Raw genomic sequence first — 17,631 nt, forward strand, 5'->3', positions numbered from 1 at the left:
GGCCACTCTTCAGGAACTGCCTTCTGTGGAGGGAAGCTACCTCACCCACAGCAATGCCCCTCAGGGCCAGCTCGCATCCGGCGACTAGGCTTGCCCCTGCAGGAGCACAAAGGCTGGGCTACCCTGCCTCCACTTGGGATAACTCTGAATGGTCATCCCCAGTCCGGGCCCCCATGGGCTCAGCTAGGGCCTTGGGTACCATGGCATCCCAGTTCATTCCTTCCTTCATGTGCCCCTGGTCCTTCGCCCCACTCAGAAGCTGTTCCTGGAAGCGTTCCTCAGGAAGCTTCTGCTAGCAATTCAGTTCAGCATCTTATAGCCTGTTTCTGAGGACCTTGATCTAAGACAGGCATTGTCGCCGAAGAGTGTTAGATAAATGGACGGGGTGCAGAGAGCCTGGGGACACTGTGTCCAGTGAGACAAGAAAGGAAAGAAAGGAGAGGGGACCAAAGACAAACTTCCAAGGAACAGGAGAATGGGTGAGCTTCAGACCAAAGAAGAATTGGTCTGAGAGGCGGGGAGAGAACACCAAAAGATCCTATCGTCAGAAGGTCGAAAGAGTAGAATATTTTAAGGAAAAAGTAGTCAATAGCATCAAACTCTACAAAGAGGTCCGGTAGAATAAAAGCTTAAAAAAAAAAAAAAAGTCATTGGATTCACAACAGAAGGTGGCTGATGACCCTACCCAGAGCTGTCCCCAGAGGGCGGGAGCAGGTGTCATTGGGTGAGGAGTAAGAGGGAAGGGACGTAATGGGGGAAGGGGCTTAGATCATTCATTGAAGAAGCGAAGGCAAAAAGGACGATGGCACGATGGCCACCAGTGCCGTTATCACCGCCACCGTCACCATCAGCGTTTGTAGGATCGGAGAGGTTGAAGCACAAACCTTGAGAATTTTCCAGCCCAAAGGCTGTGTCCATTCACAGCCCCCAGAGAAGTCTCAATATCTGACCACGTGGGTTTTCCTTTTGCCAAAAGCCAAATTATTCTCAACCACTTCAACAAGAGGGATCCGTTACTTTGAACCGAAAGGGCACCTGTCATTGTAGGAACACCCTTCGCGTGAGTAAAAATAGAGTGCCGGCTGGTGACAGCTTTGGCAGATTTGGGGGGGTCTCCCCGAGAACCCCCTCCATTTGGTCATTGTTGCAGGCATTGTGTATCTGTCATTTGGCCTTGGAGGGCAGCCCAGAAAGGATGCTCAGAGGCTACTGTTCCTAGAGTGAAGTGACATATGGAAATGCAGTCCCCAGTCGAGGAACTCCCAAACTGTCCTCGCATGAGTCGGGTTTGTGGCTTCTGTAGAGCTGGAAAGTGACCACTTCCTCATTAGCCAGTCCGAGCATGTGGTACCATTGCCCCTCCACCGCCAGGGGGCAAGGAGGGAGGGTTGAAACCAGCTTCAGGCAATACGGAAGGTCTGGGATTGGCCGCTACTGTGGTACAGACTGGAAGGCTGAGTAGGGAGTAAACTAAGAGCCCAGGGTCTGGGACCAGGCATACTAAGCGTGAATCCTGACCTCATCACTGTATCAGCTCCGGGCATAGAAACTATCATAAAAGAAGGCTGCCATAATGTGGGTCGGGACTGGCATGGAGGATCTATACACTCATCAGAGAATCCAGTTCCTACCTTTCTGTCCTGAAAACAGAACATGCTTTCCATCCTCAAGGTCTCTTCATTGCCCAATGTGACTGAAAGAGCTCCAGCCATTACACCAGCATTCCAGGTATCAAGAAAGAGGATTTTAAAAAAGGGGGAAGAAAGGACTTGCTCCTTTGTTTTAAGGATTTTTTAAAAAGTGGTCCTATAACACGTCCGCCTATATGTCATTGGCCAGAATTTAATCACATAGCCATATTTAACCATAGGGAGGCTGGGGAATGTACTCTTACCTGGGCACACTGCCAGTCCAAATAAAATAGGGTTCTGTTAGTAATGAGGAAGGGAAGAATGAATGGTAGAATAATCAACTAGCAGCCTCTCCCTTAACCTGTGGCTTCGAGGCAATTTACTTGAGCTCTCGGGCTGTAAAAAATGGTAATAATGGCCCTTTATTATGGCTGTTATTGATCGCGACACAAAACCCCAAATGCCTACAGAGCTCAAGAAAGTAATGTAAATAAGAGGCAACTGGGAGTCCCAGGGCCTGGGGCTAACTGGAGTGGTGAGCTCCCTCTAGAAAAGAAGGTCCGGGGGCGCCTGGGTGGCGCAGTCGGTTGAGCGTCCGACTTCAGCCAGGTCACGATCTCGCGGTCCGTGAGTTCGAGCCCCGCGTCGGGCTCTGGGCTGATGGCTCAGAGCCTGGAGCCTGTTTCCGATTCTGTGTCTCCCTCTCTCTCTGCCCCTCCCCCGTTCATGCTCTGTCTCTGTCTGTCCCAAAAATAAATAAATGTTGAAAAAAAAAAATTAAAAAAAAAAAAAAAAGAAGGTCCGTATTCAACTCCAGCCTCCTAGAGCGATGAAAATGCCAGCTTAGCATTTCCAGATCTTCCAATTTTTCATTTTCATTTTTCATTTTATTTTAGAGAGATAGAGCACGCTTGAGTGAGGGAGAGGGACAGAGGGAGAGAGAGAATCTTAAGCAGGCTCCACACTGTTAGTGGAGCCTGATGCAGGGCTCGATCTCACGACCACGAGATGATGCATGACGGGAGCCGAAATCGAGAGTCGGATGCTCAACCGACTGAGCCACCCAGGTGCCCGTGATCTTCCAACTTTTCAAAAGAAACTGAAAATCGGGATTAAATGTTCAATCTGTCTAATTTTCAACTTGGCAACAATTCACATTTTTTTGACCCTAGAAGAGTCAAAATGCCCACAGATGCACCCATATCTGTTTGCTAAATACGGCTCTGGGGAGTCAGCTGCAATGACATAACTGACGACAATACCAACCCTGTTCTTGACCTGCTCTCAAGACATCTTGATTTCTTCTTGGTAAAATACACACGCTTCCTCCGATGACAAAGGTCTCTTTGGGCCAAGGGCAGTGTGGAGATGCGGTCCAAAAATCTATAACGTTAAAACCTGGGCTTTGTGGGGTCTGAACGTGTTTATGCTGTTTATGCTTATTACAAACATTGAACCCTGGGTACAACCAAATAAACATTGTAAGGAACAGCATGAGTCTGCGTGCCCTTTAATCCTTTGAGCAAACAGTTGGAGCAGGTCAACAAAAATTTGGACCGGCGACCTGGTTGCTGGCCACAAGTTAAGCATGAGCCCGTAGCCGTGTGACTTGATCAATATCCCTCTGTAAACCATATTGAAAACTGATGGTGTGCATACCAACTTCCCCCGGTTCACTTCCTATTAACTTCCGTTTTCCAATAGCCTTGTAGACATAAGCGCTTTTATGGACTTAGCTTGTTCCTGCCTGTAATTACTGATTTTTATGCCCCGATTGTCCCTACTTGGTCACCATAACAGGGGGGTAAAGGGCACTGTCTTTGGGCTGGGCTCTGTGCGCATTCGAATTTTCCTGCAGGCATCTTTGAAAGCCTTCTAACACTAATACATCTGTACCCAAGATCCAATTTGCCCTTCAGGGAATCCCTGCTTCCTTTTGGTACAAAGTGATTTAAAAGATGAATCCACGGTCAGGGGTGGGGAGTGGGGCGTGGGGGGGGTGTGTTGCTATGCGGTTATATCACGACACCCGGGGCACATGCACCAGCCCAGAGGCAGCCTGGGTTATTTCGGTGCTTGAGCGGAATGTTAAAGTCGTAAGTTCATGCTATTCTTTTCGATTTCGACTCCAAGGCTCCTGAATGCTTTCTTATCATGCTCTAATACGTCTTTCTCAATTTCTACTCTCCCTTCCCTTTCTGAGCAGCTAGCTCTTTTCCTCTCTTTTATAGATGACATACTCATCCAGATTCAGCATATCACACTAAATGTTGTCACACCAAACCATGTGTTGAATTACGACGCTGCCCAAAAGCTCAACAAACATCAACACTTAAATGCCAATCTGTTAATATCCCTTTGGGCCAACGGGCCCACGCTTCTAAGGCTCCTGCATTTAACTTTCCAACTTTACTCGATTTATTAAGAGCAGTTTTTGTAACTGATGGACTCAGGATGGTCTGTAACCGTGCCAATTTTGCTCAAGGCTCCACATCTTCCACGGGTAAGATTGGACATTGTCCACATGCCTCATCAAGAAACACTCAGGCGCGAGGTGTCTGTGTATAATGACACGATTATAGAACTCTACACACTTAAAATCGTCTTAGACACAATGCATTCGCTATGGTCAGAATGGCACCAGGATAAACAGCATGGAATATTCCGGACAGGCTGTGCGTGTTGGCAGCTGCAGCACTGTGGCAAGTCGGGATGTTGCTGGTGGCATCTGCTCTAACAAAACCAGAATGATCGTTTCAAAACATCAATCAGATCATGCCTCTCCCCTCCTTTAGGCCCCAATAGCCTCCCATCCCACTTAGGATAAAAGCCAAACTCGTCGCGCTGACTCAGAAGCCCAGGGAAGAGGCAGCCCTTGGCCTGCCTCGCCCTCTCCACGCGGCGTCGCGTCCCCGGCCACTTGTTCTGCCCCAGCCCGACCAGCTTGCGTCTACTCCGTGAACATTCCGTCCTCACCCTGCCGTAGGCGCTTGGCTCCAGCTGTTCCCCTAGACCAGACCGGACCGGCGCCGTCTCGCCATTCAATGTCACCTCTCAAGAGACACCTTCCAGATCACCTACGCTAAAGTGGCCCCTTGGTCACTCGGTTTGAATTCTCTTCCTAGTTCTCCACGTTGCCCTGAAGTTTTTGTTTCTTTATTGCGTTTGTTGGCTTCTGCTCAGAGCGCCATTAGGCAGGCACCTTGGGGGTCTGGGTCACTGCTCTGTCCCCAGCACCTGGCACAGCGCCTGCCAATGGCACGTGCTCCGTGGGTATTTGTTGGGCGGTGGGAGGGTTGACAAGAGAGAAAGTGAGGAAGTGGTGGCCTTCAGGCTCCCGGGCTTCAAGTCCCTTCTTCCAGTCTGGCCAGGGTCACCGCGCCTATGCCCCGCCCTGCCCCCTGATCAAGTTGCCCTAGCGGCCCACGGCAGGCATGTCCTGCCCTCTGCCTCATTCCCCACCCCCACCCCTGAGCCCGACTCACGTCCTCTGACAGCAGGTGGCGGAGCAGAGGCTGGAGGGGCCGGTCCGTCCATCACTCAGAGGGAAAAGCCACAAATTCGGCTGTCTCTGTCTGCACCTGTCATGCTCAAGGGTAAACGTGCCGTGGTGGCAGTGCAGGGCCACTCCTCCCTGCTGACAGCTGTGCTGGCTCAGGACTCACCCAGTGACGAATCTGTTGTCTGCTCAGCGGCATCCCCTGACCAAGGCTGGGGCCAGGGCCGGGCGGCTGCGGACTGGCAGAAATTTACAGCCAAGTTCTCCTTGGATAAACTTTGCTGGGGACAAGACAAGGAAGTCCTGTTGTGGATGCCAGCCAAGGGTGGGGGCTGCCGCAGTAGGAGGCATCGGCACAATTCCCCAGCAGTGCCGCCCCATCGCCACCAGAGGGACCGGGGCTCCCTCGGGGGGGTCTGGATCACGGCCCAGCTCCCACCTCCTGCCCAACACAGACCTAGACCCCCAGGTCCTCTGCTGACCTGAATCGAAGGGGCAGACCATGTCATCTGCCCTTGGGCGGTGGTCAAGAGCGTCCACTCCGGAGTGAGACAGACCTGCCTGTGAATTCCTGATCTTTGTATACTCACCACATGCCCCTGAACCAGCTGCTTCTCATCTCCTCATTTGTAAAATGGGGAAATAATGGGGGTCTTTGTGGGGATCCCGCGAAACGCACGTGAAGTGCCTCCACAGAGCATGGCAGGAAGTAAGCGCTCCAGTTTGCTGTGGCGTTGTCATTATTTGCATCACATCGACTTCTCAGCCCGGGATGCATTAACTGGGAGGAGGTGGCCGCTTTGATGTCGCCAGCGGGGAAGAAGGAAGCCAAGGTGAAGGACTCTTCTTCCTGGGTCACGAGCTCCCGTAGCCAAAGAGAGTCTGCCGTGAAGGAAGGCACGACAGCTGGGGTCCTCAAGGACTCTCCCGGGAGCCCCAAAGGGCAGCCCTGGCACAGCGTCTGAGGGTCTCAGGAGCACACGCTTCTCAAGATGTGCGTGTGTGTGTGCGCGCGCGTGTGTGTGTGTGTGTGATTCGGGAAAAGCGGGCAAAAAGGATGCCTCCAGGCGCATCACCGCACCTTCCTCCGGACCCCGTACCGGGCCCTGGAGGTCAGTCTGCTTCTCCCCACCTGGGTCACCCTTGACTCCCCATCCCCGCAAGGCACGCACATGCCCTCCTTCCCGGACTGGGCCGGGCCGGGCCTTCGGCTCTGACCAATCCATCCTCTCCGTTCCCTCCCCTGCTCCTCAAGCCTCACCCCTGTCAGGCCCCAGCCCCTGCAAGCCCTGCCTTCCGCACTTCCTAAGTGACAGCGGTCAATGGAATCAAGCAACACAAATGCAGCCTGCCTTCGCCGGGTGACATCTACATGTCCACAAAGCTCTGCTGGAGTCAGAACATCAGTCAACAGAGAGGCTCTAAGCGTAGGATTCTGGGTACCCGGCACAGCAGGGGTCTGGGAAGTCGTGCCAGTACAGCCGTAGCTGGCAGGGCTGCCTCCCTGACCGAGGCTTCCGGAAGAGGGGTTTCGTCCGCCTCCCCTCGTCCCCTCCCGTGAGGGCTTGAGATGCAAAGTCAGAGAACCCCGCACCCCCCTGCAGGAGCTGTGGTGGGGCCAAATCACACCTGGCCCAGTGTCAAGGCGATGTCCGATGTCTCTCCTTCCCTACTTCTCCTCCCCAGAACCCACGGGGTCTCCCAGAACCGTGGTTCATCTGCTCCTTGTGGTTTCCTGAGGATCAGATACAGGAGAGGTAAGTGGAGTCCCCCAGGCTCTGGGCCTGGGAGAGCCACATCCTGATCCCCTCCTCATCAGCACTGTTCTGTCACCTTCAGGACTGGCCTCGTGGCTTTAATGAGGACCCAGAGGTCCCTGGAAGACGCCAGGGCTGTCGGGCACGGTCACACAGGGACCGGAAAATGACCCACTTCTCATGCAACAGGTTCAACTAATATCTGCAGAGTGGACAGTTGGCACCCGTCCCAATCCCACACCCTTCCCTCCTTATGGGGAGGGCACGGGGTACCCCCGAGAACCCACAGAGCTGCGTCTGAGCTGGATCTCTGCCCAAGAACCCCTCAGTTCAAAGAACCCAGGAGAGATCGGTCAGTACACCCCCTACTTCCGGCATAAGCATAGCTGAATAGCTCAGCCCCAGCGGGGTCCTGAAGAAGAAAGGTCCCTTTGTCATTCACTCACTTATTGGGCAACTCTTGTATGTCTTGTGTGTCTGGGCAAGACCCTTCCCTGGCCACCAGACCTCGTCTCCTCGTCAGTACAGTGGACAGATGGCTCAGGGTGACGTCTGGGGGACTGGATGGCTCTGACACCGGAGACCTGTTCTACCCTTCCCAGGTCCATCATGAATTTGTCTTAACCCAGTTCCTTCAGACTCTCGAAGAATCCCTACCACCAACCCCCAGCACCGTTCTAGTGTCTGCGACCCAGCGGTTAGTCCCCAGCTCACTCTGGCAAGACCTTTCCTGACTTCTGTAGCTGCCAATACCATTCACTTAAAGTTTTGGTCACGATTCCATGCTTGGACTGCACACCTGTGACAACAGCAGAGCATATTGGCAACTAGCAATTGCTGGGAAGGATGTGGGGCAACTGGAATTTTCCTAACGTGCTGGTGGAAACTCAAAGTGGTGCAGCCACCTTGGAAAACAGTCTGGCGGTCTCTTACAACATTTATCGTATGACTCAGCAACCTGACTCCTAGGTATTTATTTACAGAGAAAGGAAAACTTGTGTTCACACAAAAACCCCCGCGCACAGATGTTTACGGCAGCATTATTCATTACCCGTAATCACCAAAAACTGGAAACAACTCCAACGCCTTTTAACAGATGAATGAAGAAACACCACGTGGTACAGCCACGCCCTGGAATATTACTCAGCCATGAACAAGAATGAACTATGAGCACACACAGTGCCACCGAGGAATCTCAAGTGCATGATGTCCAGTGAACGAAGCCCGTCGCAAAAGATTCCAGGCTGATGATTCTATTGGTAGAACCTTCTGGAAAAGGCAAAAACTAGAGGGACAGAGAACAGACTTGTGGCTGCCAGGCATTGGGGCGGGGGAAGAGCAGATTACAATAGGCCAGAGCAAGGGAATTCTTTGGGGTGTTGGAATTGTGCTGTATCCCGTTTGTAGAGGTGGTTTTAAGACTCTATGCACTCGCTAAAATGCAGAGAATTTAACCCAACATGTCCTTTTTTGGCATATAAATTGAATTTTTTTAAATACGTGGAAAATTACATTAAAAAGACCCAAACATTCCAGAATCTATGTTTGCATGCTTGGGAGGTGGGCTGTCTGGGTTCAAGTCCCAGGCCGGCTACAGTAGTGTCCTCCTGTTGGTTGGTGTCCACTCCCCCTCTGGTGATAAGCTGTGTTCTTCCCCTGGCATTTCAACTCCCTGCCACTCTTGGTCCATGGCCCTGGGGAGGACTGAACCTCTCTGCGCTCCACGGCTCCAAGGTAGGCACGTGACCAGGGCTAATCTGCATATCCCCTCCCCCCAGACACTGTGATTGGTTTAAGAGGTGATCCACGACCCAGGGCAGTCCAATAGCAGTCAGATGTGGGCTTTTTCGGGCTGGTGGAGGGGAGTTTTTCTTCACGGGGAATTTCTTTCTTTCTTTCTTTTTTTAATATTTATTTATTTTTGAGAGAGAGCGAGAGAGCGAGACATAACGTGAGCAGGGGAGGGGCAGAGAGAGAGGGAGACACAGAATCTGAAGCAGGCTGCAAGCTGTGAGCACAGAGCCCTACGCAGGGCTCATGATGCGGAGATCATGACCTGAGCCAAAGCCGAATGTGCTTAACGACTGAGCCACCCAGGTGCCCCACGTGGAATCTCTAAAGGTGGTAGCATGGGTGCACACAGACTGTCAAGTCCAATTCCCATCACTTTACACTTACAGGCTCATCTAATCACAACAGCCACACAAGGTAAGCCCTCTTTTTTTTTTTTAAGTTTATTTATTTCAAGAGAGGGAAGAAGGGGCAGAGAGAGAGAGGGAAAGAGAGAATCCCGAGCAGGCTCAGCACTGTCAGCACAGAACCTGACCTAGGGCTTGATCCCACAAACCATGAGATCATGACCTGAACCAAAATCAAGAGTCTGATTGCTAACCAACTGAGCCACCCAGGGGTTCCCCCCTTTTTAAGTTTATTTATTTACTTTGAGAGGGAGAGAAAGAGAGAGGGGGGTAATCTCCACAAGGGAACTCCTCTTATCCCTATTTCACCAACAAGGAAACTGAGGCCAGAGAAACTGATCAACTTGTCCAGGGCCACACAGCAAGGCCAGAGTTTGACCCAGCTACTCTGACTTCAAACATTGGGCCTTAACGTCTGCGCTATGGTTTCTCCTCGGGATGGGAGGCCTCGCTGTCGATAACCACAGTGAAGTAAGCAGAGGAGACAGGAAGTGCTGAGGTCATCCCTTGAGCCCCTGGGTCCAGCCACCCCTGCACTTTACAGACACATAAGCGATGACTTGTCTTTTATCCTTAAGCCTAGAAGAGTTCCATTTCTGTTACAAACAGCTGAAAGGGTCCTGAGTAATAGCATCACTCTGGTGGGTGTTGTGGGGCCGGGTACCTCTCTGTGCCTCAGTTTTCTCATCTGTGAAACGGGAAAAATAGTAGAGTTCACATCATTCGGTGGTGATGAAGACTTAATTAGGCAACAAATAGGAAGTGCTTGGCACAGCGTTGGTCGCAGCAGAAGCGGTCAGTCAATGGTCACTGTGATTGTTATGTCTCCAGGCTAAAGCAACCTCGTTTGTCTTTCAAAAGTCACCTCCTGCTCATTCCTGTCACCAACCCGGGAGCACATTTACTTTTTCACTTATTCGACAAACATCGATTAGGTTTCTACTGGCTACCGTCGCTGTCAGAGCCAGGAGAGATGTCAGAGGCCACCAGAGGCAATCTCCCCACTCTACAGACGGGAAGACGGAGGCCCAGAGAGAGGAAGGGACACACAGAAGGCTGGGGATGGAGCCAGCTACAGAGACAACCTGCTCTGTAGCTGGCGGTGCCCATATTGTATTTGCACTCAGAGATGCCAGGGCGTGTCACCTGGTTCTTTCCAGGAGAGGAGGGACAGCCTCTAAAGACACACAGTGCTGACTGAAGGGCAGGTCTCCAGGCGCAGAGGACAGTGAGCTTCCTCTGCCCACGCACGTCTCTCTCACCAGGATGTACAGCTGCAGCCCCCTGGCTGGGGCAGGGACCTCTGAGAGACAGGCTTCTGGCGATCGCCCCTCCATTCTCTCCCTGTGTGTCCCCCCAACCCGCCCAGAATTAGGATGGCAAGCTTTGCTCACCATCCCTGCCCACCGGTTTCCCAGGCATCTATGCAGGGCCCCTGGGCCACCAGTCAGTCACCACCTCCCATCCGCCTCTGCCACCACTACAGCGAAAGGCACGAGAACCACTCGGGGCCAGGAACATCCCGCCCTCCAACCGGAGGCTGGTATCCACACCCGATCACCTCTGCCTTCTCTCCATCCTGTGGCTGCGTCTCTACACACCTAAGGCAAGGGGTTCCCCAAAACCCTCCCAGCTCCCTGTCCCAAGGCACTTAGGCCGGAGTAGGGAGCAGGTGCAGAGGGCAGGTGCAGAGGGGCTGAGTGGAGCTGGCCACCCAGCTGGAAAAGCCTGGGCCACTCTCCTGGCAGACAGCAAAAAGCAAGGGACTTGAAACCACACCTGCATCCTTCAGCGGCAACACCATGGGGCTTAGAGCAGGCCCCGTCCCTTCTGTGAGCCTCGGGTGCTTTCTCTGTCAAGCAGACTTACAGCCCCACTACCACAGGACTGTTTAGAGACTCAGGTCATTTGGTTACTGGCCTGGTGCGGCAGAGCAGGGCTCAGACCCAGGTCCCCCTGGCTGGAAGGCTCCCAGTCTTGCCCCTCACACCCCTGCCTCTCCTCTTCCCCCCCCCCCCCCCACTCCAAGAGGCTGGTCTCACACCAGCAGCAGGAGGCTGAAAGCAGGTTCCAAGCCCAGGCCTGTGGCCTGACCTTGTGATGGTCTCAATTCATCAAAAACCGCCTCTCGGATGAGTGAACATTGGAAGAAACATGGACAACAAGCACGTGGGCCCATTGATGAAATGTTTGCTGCCATACCGTTCCACAGACCAAAAATAATTCCAAAGCCATCCCCACGTGATAAAACATCAACAATGTGGAGCACAGCTTAAATATTAATGCCTAATTTTTCTTCAGTTATTCATAAGGTGATGTGCATTAGACGATATGGTGCATGAGGGACAGTCCCAGAAATACGGCGTTTGGCCCTCATGCACATAGACAGGTGCACACATCCAGGCGTAGCTCGTGTGTTTAATTACAGTAAAGCTTCTTGAGAGTTTATTCTATAGCAGGTGCTGTGCTAAGTGCTTTATGTGGATCATCTCCCTGAGTCTCCCCCAAACCCTCTGTGGTGGGTTCTATTATCCCATTTTATGGAAGAAGAAACTGAGGCACTTGGTTTCCTTGGGTCCTTCAGTCAGCCAATAACAGTGGAAACAGAGGCCAAGTCCTTTGCTCCTTGCTTCACGTGCCAAAGTTAGAGCTTTATTTTAGAGGGTGTGAGTATTGCTCTCATTTTTAAGCTCAGAGAATAGTTCAATAGGGCATTTTCCAGGAAGATTGGAAAAGCCTCTTCAGTGGGAGTGTCAAGGGATAGCTTGGGCCCCATCAACATTTTCACCAACTCACCTCCAGAGCTACTGTTAAAAATAATAATAATAATAATGTTCTTAGATACGAGCAAGTGATGTTTCCCCAATCTTGTGTAAATTATAAAGTCCTCTTTCTACAATGTTTGCTACTTATCTTGATCTGTCGTAGATGACCTAAGTTAAAATTACGTGCTTCAACGCAAAGGTAGCTTCAACATAAATCCCCTGGTCCCACCCCGAACTGCTTTCAACCAGCCTGTGACCCCAACCCCTCTCACTTGGAAGCACAAGAAACTTGGAGCCACCCCCATGGGGTTTCTGCATGACAGCCAGGCCTGCCAAGGCAGAAGCAGGTTAGACTTGCAAATGTGTATTAACCTAGACTTTGAACATCTGAAGCCACCCCTAAGGGTCTTCTGTCTTACCCAGCCAGGGCCGATACAAAAAGAAGATTGGAGAAGCCATGGGCAAAAGTGAGGCAGGGTCAAGAAGCTGGGTCAGCGGCTGGGGGAGGCCTCAGGCCGAAAGATGTCACAGCTCTATTTGCTGGAGTCCTCAGCAATGACTTTGAGTTCAGAAAAGTTTCCACGCTTTCTTTGCTTGACTTTGTGTCTTGGTAGCAGCTGGTATTAAAAAGCCCTTGGGGCAACTCAGAAGTGGGTGTTTTCTCTCCAGGAATGGTGTCTAGGTCTCTGGGGTTTTCCCAGGACTTGCGGAGGACTGGACCAACCTCACAGGTGCTCAGCGTAAATGCAGGCTGGATGGAGGTGAGCAGGGAGAGAAGAGAGACTGACGCGATAGCTCCAGCCTTGGCTACACTGAGTGTTTAAATCATCCTTGCCCCAGGCCTTACCCCCTGAAATGCCGATCGAATTGTTTGGTTGGACATAGGTTTAAAAAAAAAAAGAGGGGCGCCTGGGAGGCTCAGTCAGTTGAGCATCCGACTCTTGATATGGGCTCAGAGTGTGATTGCATGGTCGCAGGATCAAGCCCTGTACCGGGATTCTCTCTCCCTCTCTCTCTCTCTGAAAATAAATAAATAAACATTAAAAAAGAGAAAACTCCTTGAGTAATCCAAGTGGGCAACCAGGATTGAGAACCTCTTGGCTAGCGGGATGAAACGGAGTCACCAAGAACGAGGAGCTGGTGAAGTCAGGCTCTATAATCCACAGAAGGGACCAGCGAGGCTCACCCCGGAAGCTGTGTGCTGTGCACTGTGCTGAGGACCCAGGATAGAATAGGGTACAAGGCTTGGGGTCCAGTGGGGAAGGTAGACCTTAGTCAAATAAAGTGTGTATGTGTGTGTGTGTGTGTGTGCGCACATGCCTGGGTGTGTGCCCATACAAACACACAAATAGGGGCAAATACTCAGAAGGAAAAGAACAAGGGCTTTGTGAGTCTTGGCATAGTTTGGAAGGTCATGGAAGTTTCCTTGGAAGATGCAGAGAATGGAACAAGAGTGTTTTAGGCGGAGGAAGCAGCCTGTCCAAAGGCCTAGAGGGAGGAGGGAACATGCACGTTCCCTTGAGGGATCGATGGAAGGAAGGCTGAAATCCAAAGGCTGATGGACCAAATGGCCTGAAATGGGGGCCGAGGGGATGGCGGGGAGCAGCCGAGGTCACGCCAGGAAGCCAGTGAAGGGATTTCAGGCTGGGACTGACATGATCAGGTTTGCTTTTTTTTTTTTTTTTTTTGGCAATTATTTTTATTGAGATAAAACTCACACGACCTAAAGGTCACCATTTGAAAATGTCTAATTCAGTGGTTTTTCGTGTATTCGCAGTGTTGTACAACCATCGTCACTATCTGCGTTCCAGAACATTTCCCTCACCCCAAAAGGAAACCCGGTACCCGTTAAGTAAGTAGTCACTCCCAAAGCCCACCTCCCCCTGTCCTCCAGCAACCACGAATCATCTACTTCTGTCGCTGTGAAATCACCCATTCTGGGCGTTTCCCGTAAGTGGAAGGAGACAACATGTAGCCTTTTGCAGAAGGCTTCTTTTACCGAGCGTCACGTTTCCAAGGCCCCCCGTGTCGCCACACGCGTCAGCACCGCCGTCCTGTTTATGGTCAGACATCTCCCATGACGTGGTTAGACCACACGTTGTGTACCCCGTCACTAGTTAATGGACGTTGGGCTCTTTCCGCTTTGCGGCTATTCTGAGTATTGCTGCTATACGCGTTCCGGTTCCAGCTTTTGTGGAAACGCGTGTGTTCAGTTCCGTACGTACTTAGTAGTGGGATTGCTGGGTCACGTGGCGACACTGTCTAACTTTTCGCGGACGCGCGCAACTGCTTCCTACAGCGGCTGCCCCGTTTTCACATTCTCACCAGCAACACACAAGGGGGTCCGGTTTTCCCACGTCCTTGCCAACGCTTGTCCTTTTCGTTTCGTTTTCTACATCGTCGTCCAGTGGGTGTAAAACGGTCCCTTGTGGTTTTGATTTTTATCTTCTCTGATGACTAATGATGCTGAGCATCTTTTTGTGTGCTCATTGGCCATTAGCATATCTCTTTTGGAGAAATACCTATCTATCCAAACCCTTTTCCCATTTTTAAATTGGGTTGTCTTTTGGTTATTGAATTGTAAAAGCTCTTTATATACTCTGGATACCAGGCCTTTGTCAGATAGGTGAAGTGCAAATATCCCCTCCCATTCTGTAGGCTGTGTCTTCAACTCTCTTGATATAAGAAACCAGACCCTACGGGTGTGTGAAGGGGATGGGTGAAATGGGTGATGGGCATTAAGGAGGACACCTGCTGGGATGAGCACTGGGTGTTGTATGTATACGACGAATCACTGAATTCTACTCCCGAAACTAATACTACACTTTATGTTAACTAACTGGAATTTAAATAAAAACTTGAAGAAGAAGAAGAAGAAGAAGAAGAAAAGAAAGAAGGAAACCAGACCCTAATCCAAGGTCACTGAGATGCACACCTTTGTTTCCTTCCAAGGGTTTTATAGTTTTAACTGTTACAGTGAGGTCTTGGGTCCGTTTTGTATTAACCTTTTAATCTTGTGTAAAATAGGACTACCAATGTATTCTTTTGCGTGTGGATTGCCATTGTCCGAGCCAGCACCGTTTGCTAAGAAGCAAGTGTCTTCTTTCCCCATTGAACGATCTTGGCAAACTTGTCGAAAATCACAGATGTCTAGGATTATTTCTGGACTTTCCCTTCTTTCCCACTGATCTGTATGTCTATCCTTCTGCCTCACCACAATATTTTGATTCCTGCAGCCTTGTAGTAAGGTTTGGAATAGGAGGTTGTGGGTCCTCTCCGTCCTTCTTTTTCCAAGATTGTTTTCACTATTTGGGGCGCCTCATGTCTCCCCTGGAGTTTTAGGATCGGGTTGCCCATTTCTGAAAAAGAGAGAGCGAGAAGGCAGTGGGGATTTTACTAGGAATGCACCGCCTCTACTTTGCTTGGGAAGGCCACGTCATCTTGGCGACACGATGTCCTCTAGTCCATGAACGTGGATGTCTTTCCACTCAGTTAAGTTTCAAAGCGCAACCCTTGAGCGTTCTTGGTTAAATTTATTACTATTTTTCGATGCTCTTGTAAATGGAATTATTTTCTTTTTATTTTATTTTTTTTTTCAACGTTTTTTATTTATTTTTGGGACAGAGCGAGACAGAGCATGAACGGGGGAGGGGCAGAGAGAGAGGGAGACACAGAATCGGAAACAGGCTCCAGGCTCTGAGCCATCAGCCCAGAGCCCGACGCGGGGCTCGAACCCACGGACCGTGAGATCGTGACCTGGCTGAAGTCGGACGCTTAACCGACTGCGCCACCCAGGCGCCCCTGGAATTATTTTCTTAATCTCATTTTCAGATTTCCCATTGCTGGTGTATAGATATACAACTGGTTTTCACATCGATCTTGTATCCTGTAACTTTGCTGAATTTCCTTATTCATCCTAAGAGTTTTTCTATGGATTCTTTAGGGTTTTCTACATGTAAGATCACGTCATCTGCAAATAGAGGTGGTTTGACTTCTCTCTTTCCGATCTGACTGCCTTTTGCTTCATTTTTTTTTTTTTTTCACTTTCTTGCCCAATTGCCCTGGCTAGAGCTTCCATACAGTGTTGAATACAAGTGTTAAGAGCGGACATCCTTGTCTCATTTCTGATCTTAGAAGGAAAACGCAGGCTTTAACCATTAAGTGCGATGTCACCTGTGGGTTTTTAATAGGTGCTCTTTATCAGGTTGAGGGAGTTCTATTCCTAGTTTGTCGTGCATTGTTATCATGAAAGGGTGTTGGATTTTATCAAATGCTTTTTCTGTGTCTATTGAGATGATCATTTTGTTTCTGTTCTTTATTCTATTAATACGGTGTATCACATTGATTGATCAGGTTTGCATTTTGAAAAGACCATTTGGCTGTAGTATTTTTTAGAAAATCAAACTAAACAATGTATTATTTGGGAATATATTGTTCCGGGATCACATTTAAAGCAAGAGACGAAGAGAAGGAGAAAGGGAAATTTTGCAAGATCAGGGTCTTTGCGAGGGAAGGGACAGATCATGTCTAATTTTGTTTTTTTAACATTTATTTTTGAGACAGAGAGAAACAGAGCATGAACGGGGGAGGGTCAGAGAGAGGGAGACACAGAATCTGAAACAGGCTCCAGGCTCTGAGCTGTCAGCACAGAGCCCGATGCGGGGCTTGAACTCACGGACCGCGAGATCACGACCCGAGCCGAAGTCGGCCACTTAACCAACTGAGCCACCCAGGCGCCCCTGTCTAATTTTGAAAACTTTCTGTGTAACCCAAGTGGGCAAACATATTCCTGCTCAGATCGCGGTTCAAGGACATTTCAAAGTAAGGTGTTGCCTGTCCTGGATGCTGACAGCTACTGGCAGAGTACCACACGACAGCCCAGCTCTTTTGGACACTAATTACTCAGGCGGAAAGAAGTGAGGCAAAGTCGTGGGACGTCCCAGCGAGAGTGTCCGTAGGGGAAGTCCACATAGCCTGGGCAAAGCAGGGCACGTGCCCCTGGGCAGACAGTGCCACGGCACTCTAAAAATCTTTCCGCACGCCGATCACAGTGACCTAAAGAAGCCTCCGTGCCTATCAGCCTCCGTCGAAACTGATACGACGCTTTATAGCACGATTTGCTCGAGTCTGTTTACACTAGAACGACCTAAACGGGCTTCAGAGAAAGACCCAGTCAGTGTCCTCTGCTCCCAGATTCGAGCTCTGGCACGGTTTCTAGAGAAAAACAGTTACCACTGAGCCCTTTGATGTTACTCTCTCCAAGCTGAAGCACGAAGTCCCAGCCAGTGCATGGCTAACTGGTTGAGGTTACAGAAGCTGGGTCCAGACTGCCTGGGTTTTAGTCCTACTTCTGTCCCTTACATTTATGTGATCGTGGGCCAAGTACTTCACCCCTCTGTATCTCAGCTCCCTTGTGTATAGAGTGAGGGTAAATAAGGTGCCTGCCTCAGAGGATTCTGTGAGGATGAACCGAGATAATGCACGTGAGGGACGGCGTGTGTGGTCTTGATCGGTCTGACATCAGATCTCAGTCTGGATCCAATGGTCACCAAGGCCTTAGTGGGAGACCCCCAGGCAGCATCTTATCAATCTGGGGTGTTCGACCCTGTTGACTTTTCCCTTTCACGATCCTCTCCGCCCTGGGCTTTCATGACACCATGTAATGAATGGTCGGTGAATGTTCGCCCACGCTTTCTTTCGGTTTCCTTTTCGCTAACAAGAGCAGAGCATTTGTAGAGTGTTTATTTCGTGACAGGCACCAGTCTAAGGGCTTTGCACTTA

This window comes from Lynx rufus, unplaced genomic scaffold (assembly GCF_022079265.1).
Source record: "Lynx rufus isolate CCGP_SWC_20201006 ecotype Redwood Valley unplaced genomic scaffold, mLynRuf1.p SCAF_2, whole genome shotgun sequence".
Classification (NCBI taxonomy): Eukaryota; Metazoa; Chordata; class Mammalia; order Carnivora; family Felidae; genus Lynx; species Lynx rufus.